We start from the raw sequence: 9,151 nt of genomic DNA on the forward strand, positions 1-9,151 counted from the left end.
TGATTGGTTTGACGATATGACAGGAAAGTAAAGTGAATCATAGGTCTAAGCACTAGGAAGTAGGGGTAAGGAACTGATTAAGAATTAGTACAATATTTTACGGGGACTAAGAATCGTGACACTGACCTCGATTTTTATGACAGGATGGATTATTAAGACATGTAGACTAGTAAGAAGGGACGAATTTTATAAAGGATGGGAGAATGTTGTACAGTAGAACAGTAAGTAACTACAGCAATAAAATATTGTTAAGAACCAGTGGAGAGGTTGCTAAGTGAAGTGCACCTGCTGGCTATGCAACAGTGTCATAAATGAATGTCAACAGGGGAGGCCTTAAGTATAACTAAGCTGGGAGACTGTTTCGTCAGACTTTGCAAGAGGGGAGTCAAGAACCCCTGGGCAGCACTTTGACAACACTGAAGAACAAACAGAATGTGCTATTGTAACGAGTCTAAATGTAGTAACTTCACTGAGAGATGTCATAACAACACTTTTCACTATGCAAGCTTTGCATAAAGGAACGGTCTGAAACCCTGAAGTTAAACACAAGAACAGTCGAAAGCACTGACCGGCTCAGAAAACGAGAGCATGCTCGGCCACCAGTGTGAGGAGATTCACGTCATCGCCTGCCATAAGACCTCCAAGCTACTCAAACTCATTCTCAGCACTAGGCCATTACATCCGCATTATGGATAGCAATGGAAGATAAGCTCTACTAAGTTGTAGGATGCTCTGGTGAATTCACGAAGTGTCTACAAGTGTCGCCAACATGGAGTTCACTGTTGCAAATTCATAACCATCTGGCAATGGAGGGAGCTTCTGATTCGCAAGCTCAGTTGCTGACTGAGGACGGGGCCCAGGCTGATCTTCGATGGATGAAAAACCAGTCTGCCCATTTGCAAACTGTTCAACTTCAACTCTGGGCACTTGATCCCCACTACTGGGGCAACAGAAGAACCACCTTACTGCCTCTATGTTCAGACTGCCACTTCAGCTGCCCTTTGTGGTGCTGCTGGGACTGTCACCTACACACCATCTCGACAACCAACAAAAGGTGCTTGCAGATTTCTGAGGCGAAACCCAGTCACAGCTTCACTCATGGAGAGCCCTGAGGTTCTGTTGGACATCCACAGCCACGCCAGGCTGCAGGAACGCAAGGCCTCTGAATCCTTCTGTGACGGGGACACGGCACTGACCACAGGCATCACAGACCTGTGCTCAGCAAGTTCCTCACCAGGCACTGACTTGCCACCTCGCACTTTCATGCGGTATGGACTCAGCATGGTTGCTGCTAGGCAGTACCAGGATGAAGATGGAGTCATTGTGAGACTCTTACAAATAAATGATTGTTAACTTAAAGATGTTCCATCAGTGCCCCAGTGCTCTATAGGATCACCTACCCACACTCTCCACGCAACCTCCTGACAACAATTGAACTGCGGCATGTGCTGTAATGCTTTGCATGTTCACAAAAGTATTTCAGTTTCCAGGCATGCTCTTTACTACTGGACTATGAGGACCACTCATGATGAATGAATAAAAAGATTCTCACCTAAATAGCGTGTTTCTAATTAGAAATGCAGATTTTCGCGCCATATTTCTGGTATTCTAAGTTCACTGACAGACCACCTGAAGTGGTTGGGTCGTTCTCTGTTTTCGTGTCGTAACATGGGCCTTGCACTTTTGATATTTTAGTGTTCTGTGGTCCTCTACCATTGTTGACTCGTGTTTTCAAGTGAGTTATTGGTGTTTCATAAACTATTATATTAACTGCTAATATGCCTAAGGGAAGGTGCAAGTTCACTAAAGAAGTGCAAGAAAAGTATTCCTGTTTTAGATGTTGCTCGGATGAATGTGAATGCACGTGTAGGGCCTAGCATATAGTGTTAAAGCAGTTGGTTGCAAACATTCCACTGATATCTGATGAATAATAAACAACTTTTGAAATATATACACTCTACAGAAAGTATTCTTGAGCTGCTTTTAATCAGGAGCAAATGGCAGGAAACGAATTATCATGTACCGTAATTGTTTCTAAATACAAAAATGTAGAAGTGCAGAATAAATACCATTATTCATGTTTTCTCAACCCACAAGCTCCATACTACTGATAAGTACTTGTCAGTAGAAATTTGAACTAAATGCAACTCCTGCTGACCTGTGTGACCTAACAACAATTGTGTTACAACAAGTGGGGTGTACCCAGGCTCAACGCAGAGGAGATCTTTGCATGTGCATTCTTACTTTCTGGAGATAGGGAAAGTGAGGGCTAAAAGAACAATACTTCACTAAAAAAAAGACAGATACAGTTCCTTTCCCAAAAGAGTTTATTTAAATTTGTTTGTTCACACATATCTACGTTTTACAAAGGTTGGCTTTCACATATGAAAAATCCAGTGATATGATATTATTTTTATGGCACACTGACAAGGTATAGAAGAAAATATATGTACGCAAATTAAAATGTAGGAAAGAAAAGCTTAAGGTAGTGAGAAGTCTGATGCAAGAGGTAGAAGTTATTTCTTTTGAATAACTTTAATTTGTGCGATGCTGTTTAAAGTACAATGGCATGTTTCATCATTTTTTTAAAATGGTATCTTCTGCTACAGTCATAGTGATAATAGGAAAAAATTATGTTAAGCTGCTCAAATGCAAGAAGCAGCGACTTTTGTAGCACAATTTTGTAAACAGCTGCTGTCACCAGCAGACGATGAATATATAAATGACCTTGTGTTTGCAAATAAATTTAATCTCAGTGCATTTATGTACGATTTATTTATTTCGAGTTCCATGGATCCCTATCTTTCAGTTTGTAAAATTCTGCAGCTCTGCAATTCCAGAGCAGCATGTGAATGTCACATCAAAACACTCTCCAACCTGTTCACCTCCTACTCCCATCTTGGACTACCACTATCTGCCACCTCAACAACAGCCTCCAAATATCTGCTCCAGCCCCACCATTCCCACATAGCTGACAAAACCTCTCACATCTACCACATTTATAACACTTCAGAAACTCCCTCCCACCACCATACACAGTCTAGAATGTAAACAGACCCGATTCCTTCCGAAGGCCTTACGTTTTCTCCTCTCCAAAAATTCAATCATGCTGGACTGGTTAAGGACCTTCTCTTCTTTTCTCACTCTCTACAGTGGAAACACAGTTCGCCACCAAATCTAGCAATGACACTCGACCCAAAACCAATGTCGAACTCTGCCTGACTCAGTTCACACCTCCATCTGACTGTGATCCACCTTCACTGTGGGGCCAAGGCAGTGGATCACCTCTGTTAACAATCCAGAATATCTTAACTTCAAACCTTGGCTCACCATCATTCTCTAAATCCCTCAACATGCAAATTAACCTAACATCTGCCGAAAGGACAGCAATCAACCACCTAAAATCTTATACCGATCTTATACTCCTCCCTGCTGATAAAAGCTCCACATGAACCATGGACCTTTCCGCTTGTGTGTCTCAGCGATACATATAGCTGTACCGTAGGTCCAACCACAATGTAGGGGTATCTGTTGAGAGGCCAGACATGCGTGGGGTTCCTGAAGAGGGGCAGCAGCCTTTTCAGTAGTTGCAGGGGCAACAGTTTGGATGATTGACTGATCTGGCCTTGTAACACTAACCAAAACAGCCTTGCTGTGCTGGCACTGCAAACACCTGAAAGCAAGGGGAAACTACAGCCATAATTTTTCCAGAGGGCATGCAGCTTCAATTTATGGTTAAATGATGATAGCGTCCCGTTGGGTAAAATATTCCGGAGGTAAAATAGTCCCCCATTCGGATCTCCAGGTGGGGACAACTCAGGAGGACGTCGTTAGGGAAATGGATAGGTTAAAGTTAGATATAGTGGGAATTAGCGAAGTTCGGTGGCAGGAGGAACAAGATTTCTGGTCAGGTGAATACAGGGCTAGAAACACAAAATCAAATAGGGATAATGCAGGAGTAGGTTTAATAATGAATAGGAAAATATGAATGCGGGTAAGCTATTATGAACAACATAGTGAACGCATTATTGTGGCCAAGATAGATACGAAGCCCACGCCTACCATAGTAGTACAAGTTTATATGCCAACTAGCTCTGCAGATGACGAAAAGATTGATGAAATGTATGATGAGATGAAAGGAATTATTCAGATAGTGAAGGGAGACGAAAGTTTAATAGTCATGGGTGACTGGAACTCGATAGTAGGAAAAGGAAGAGAAGGAAACATGGTTGGTGAATATGGAAGGGGGGGTAAGGAATGAAAGAGTGAGCCGCCTGGTAGAATTTAGCACAGAGCATAACATAATCAAAGCTAACACTTGCTCAAGGTTCATAAAAGAAGACTGTATACATGGAAGAAGCCTGGAGATACTGGAAGGTCTCAGATAGATTATATAACGGTAAGACAGAGATTCAGGAACCAGTTTTTAAAGTGTAAGACATTTTCAGGGGCAGATGCGGACTCTGACCACAATCTATTGGTTATGAACTGTAAATTAAAACTGAAGAAACTGCAAAAAGGTGGGAATTTGAGGCGATGAGACCTGGATAAACTGAAAGAACCAGAAGTTGTAGAGAGCTTCAGGGAGAGCATTTGGGAACGATTGACAAGGATGGGGGAAAGAAATACAGTAGAAGAAGAATGGGCAGCTTTGAGAGATGAAATAGTGAAGGTAGCGGAGGATCAAGTAGGTAAAAAGACGAGGGCTAATAGAAATCCGTGGGTAACAGAAGATAAATTGAATTTAATTGATGAAAGGAGATAATATAAAAATGCAGTAAATGAAGCAGACAAAAACGAATACATACGTCTCAAAAATGAGATCGACAGCAAGCGCAAAATGGCTAAGTAGGGATGGCTAGAGGACAAATGTAAGGATGTAGAGGCGTATCTCACTAGGGGTAAGATAGACACTGCCTACAGGAAAATTAAAGAGACCTTTTGAGAAAAGAGAACCACTTGCGTGAATATCAAGAGCTCAGATGCAAAACCAGTGCTAAGCAAAGAGGGGAAAGCAGAAAGGTGGAAGGAGTATATAGAGGGTCTATACAAGGGCGATGTTCTTGAGGACAATATTACAAAAATGGAAGAGAATTTAGATGAAGATGAAATAGGAGATATGATACTGCGTGAAGAGTTTTACAGAACACTGAAAGACCTAAGTCGAAACAAGGCCCAAGGAGTAGACAACATTCCATTAGAACTACTGATAGCCTTGGGACAGCCAGGCATAACAAAACTCTACCATCTGGTGAGCAAGATGTATGAGACAGGCGAAATACCCTCAGGCTTCAAGAAGAATATAATAATTCAAATCCTAAAGAAAGCAGGTGTTGACAAATGTGAAAACTACCGAACTATCAGTTTAATAAGTCACAGCTGCAAAATACTAACACGAATTCTTTACAGACGAATGGAAAAACTTGTAGAATCCGACCTCGAAGAAGATCAGTTTCGATTCTGTAGAAATGTTGGAACACGTGAGGCTTTTGACAATGTCGATCGGAATACTCTCTTTCAAATTCTGAAGGTGGCAGTGGTAAAATGCAGGGAGCGAAAGGCTATTTACAATTTGTACAGAAACCAGATGGCAATTATAAGAGTCGAGGGGCACGAAGGGGAAGCAGTGGTTGGGAAGTGCGTGAGACAGGGTTGTAGCCTATCCCTGATGTTATTCAATCTGTATATTGAGCAAGCAGTAAAGGAAACAAAAGAAAAATTCGGATAGGAATTAAAATCCATGGAGAAGAAATAAAAACTTTTAGGTTCGCCGATGACATTGTAATTCTGCCAGAGGCAGCAAAGGACTTGGAAGAGCAACTGAACGGAATGGACAGTGTCTTGAAAGGAGGCGGATACAAGATGAACATCTACAAAAGCAAAACGAGGATAATGGAATGTAATCGAGTTAAATTGGGTGATGTAGCGGGACTTAGATTACGAAATGAGTCGTTTAAAGTAGTAAACGAGTTTTGCTATTTGGGGAGCAAAATAACTGATGATGGTCGAAGTAGAGAGGATATAAAATATAGACAGACAATGCAAGGAAAGCGTTTCTGAAGAAGAAAAATTTGTTAACATCGAGTATTGATTTAAGTGTCAGGAAGTCGTTTCTGAAAGTATTTGTATTGAGTGTAGCCATGTATGGAAGTGAAATGTGTATGATAAATAGTTTAGACAAGAAGAGAATAGAAGCTTTCGAAATGTGGTGCTCCAGCAGAATGCTGAAGATTAGATGGGTAGATCACGCAACTAATGAGGAGGTATTGGATGGAATTGGAGAGAAGAGAAATTTGTGGCACAACTTGACTAGAAGAAGGGATCGGTCGGTAGGGCATATTCTGGGGAATCAAGAGGTCACCAATTTGGTATTGGAGGGCAGGGTGGAGGGTAAAAATCGTAGAGGGAGACCAAGAGATGAACACTAAATAGATTCAGAAGCACGTAGGTTGCAGTAGGTACTGGGAGATGAAGAAGCTTGCACAGGATAGAGTAGCATGGAGTGCTGCATCAAACCAGTCTCTGGACTGAAGACCACAACAACAACAACTCCTCCCTGCTGATAAAAACTCCACCATTGTAGTCTTGATCTGCAGGCCTTATCTGGTGGAAGGACTGCATCAGGAATCAGATAAGTCCTCCTACAAACCCTACACCCCATTACAACGTCTCCACCTTTTACATGAAATTTATCCAATTAACTCTCTCAGACACCTCTGGATAATATGTCGATAATTATACAAAGATAATAATGTGCAATTAGTATAAACAGTCGTTAAACAAAGGCACTGCTCTATTTTCTTTTCGCTCTGCTCTTCTGCCCTTTTCTTTTACCTTTGTGCTTGGCTCTCTCGGTTAGCTTGACTCTTGTTACGCAATTAATTCTGCGGATCCAACGAAATAATCTTAGGAGATCTTTCTTATATTGTTAATTAGTTATTTTCAGCTGGAACTGTTATTTCATTATCGCGCGTTTCATGTAGAGGATATTTTGTTTTAAATATTAGGCTTTGTGGAATAGTGTAAGATGACTTTTATTTCTTTGAAATATACTGTAAAGTTTAACCATATCTCATTTATAAACCTGTCCTTTCTTTACGGATATATATGATTTTTTTTGTACTTTCTTAAATACGGAGGCATTGCTTTTGTTTATTATAGTTTGCGTGCACCATTTCATGCGCCATAGTCTCTATAGTCTTTGTTTATGAAATACGATAGAACCTGCAATTATTTCAACATTATGAAGTCTGATAATCAGTTTAATCCTAATTTCTGAAAGGAAACATATTTAAATTCATAGTCAATATCAAATTTTACCAGAAGATGTGCTCTCCAAGCCAAAACTGTGGGTCATAGCTATTTTCAGACGAAATTGTATTAACTTTCGAAAAAATTCTTAATTAAGTAAGCCATTTAATGAAAGAGGCCCCAGATTCCTTTAACGTTGTCTCCAATGCTTTTCACTTTAGTATAAATACTAAACTCGAAATTGCTATTCATATTAACTGCAAGTAAAATAATTAAATGCCAGTTAAAAGGCAGTGACGTTAACTTGGCGACCTCAGACGAGAACTGCCAGGTAATAAATAATAAATGAAATTTTGTTCTGCATATAATTGTCACAATTTTATGTTTGTAATTATATACATTTTCTGTTCCATGTATGAAACACATAACTAATGTTTGCAATTGAGAAACATCAAGAGAGTGAACCAAGAAAAGGAAAAATAAATGCAATAATGTGATAAGAAATCGCAACTGTAAGATAAGGAAAAACAGTTCAAAGCCAAATTTTGCACTTTGTGTTAGGAAGCAGATGGGCTCGAGCTCCTTTCCTGTGTGAATTTATAAAATTATTTTGTGTGGCTTGTAGGTATATATGTATGAAAGCTACGCACCACAAGATAGCGGAATTTATTAATGGATTCGCGCAATGGCTAAATGTGATTAGATTGTTTAGCTTTGTCAGTAATTATTACACCTGAAAGTGATTTTCGGATGTAAGATTTGTGTTTGAAGGAAAGTGTTTTTTTTCTTTTGTGTTTACGATTTTGGTCTACATAACTCATGGATATGGGGAAAAATAGGAAAGAATCCAACAGTTGAGGATGAGGAGAATGTACACAGTTCGGAATGAAATACCGACAATCGGCAAATTCCGCACGTTGAACCAGAGGCTTGTTCTGCCGCAGGCAATGCAGATGTGCGAGTAGAATTAGAGGCCAAAATTGAGTTAGCAACTCCTGTACCTGGTCCTCTTGCCGAATTGTATAAGGGACTCACAGATGTTATACAGCAAAATTTCATACACCTTGCGCGAGAGCAGACCGTACAAATTAGTACGTGATTTCAGGACAACATGAACCAAAATTTTAAGCAATTTGCAAATCAACAGAAAAATCAGATTAATGTTAATTTCGAACTCTTAAAGGAAAAGCTAAGTGGAGATTTTCGGCGGCTAGCCGAAGAGCAGTCTGCTGAAACAAGAAAAATAAATTCGAAGGTAGAAACTGTTATTAATAATTTTGCTGAGTTACAACATGCGTGTAAAGACATACCCAAGTCAGTAAGGAAGTTGAACTCGGAAGTGAGTGAACTAAAAGAAACGGAATCTGAACTGCAAAATGCTGTACAACAGATTGCGTTGCAAGATAAACAGCACTATGAAGAGTTCTTTACATGGCTGCATGACAACGACTAACAGGCTACCAAGCGCTTAACTGCATAAAGTGACAGATTAATAGCTGCTTCGTGAACTGGTTGCATCAAAAGGATTCAAAAGGATTAACAGGTTAACGAAGCGCTTAAGACTGAATTACACACCTTAATTCAAAATTCTAGTGCTGAAGTATTGTTCAGCATATCAACGGGAATAGTGATGTAAAAATTGAATTAGAACAAATTAAAACGATGCTAAAACGTGATCTTCCTAAGTGAAAGGATGACGTGGAAGAATACGTAGGCAAACTGCAGCGTAACTTGTCAGCTGAGAGCAATAATGCAGGGGGAAGTCCAGCAGCTGCTGCCGCAAATGCATTTACCGCCTCCACAGTTGGATGTGTTGTACAGAGAAACACCATACAACACTTACACAAATGAGAGGTATTCATCATGTGATACATGGGTAGCAAATGCTCCGATGAATATC

Source organism: Schistocerca cancellata, chromosome 5, assembly GCF_023864275.1.
Source record: "Schistocerca cancellata isolate TAMUIC-IGC-003103 chromosome 5, iqSchCanc2.1, whole genome shotgun sequence".
Classification (NCBI taxonomy): Eukaryota; Metazoa; Arthropoda; class Insecta; order Orthoptera; family Acrididae; genus Schistocerca; species Schistocerca cancellata.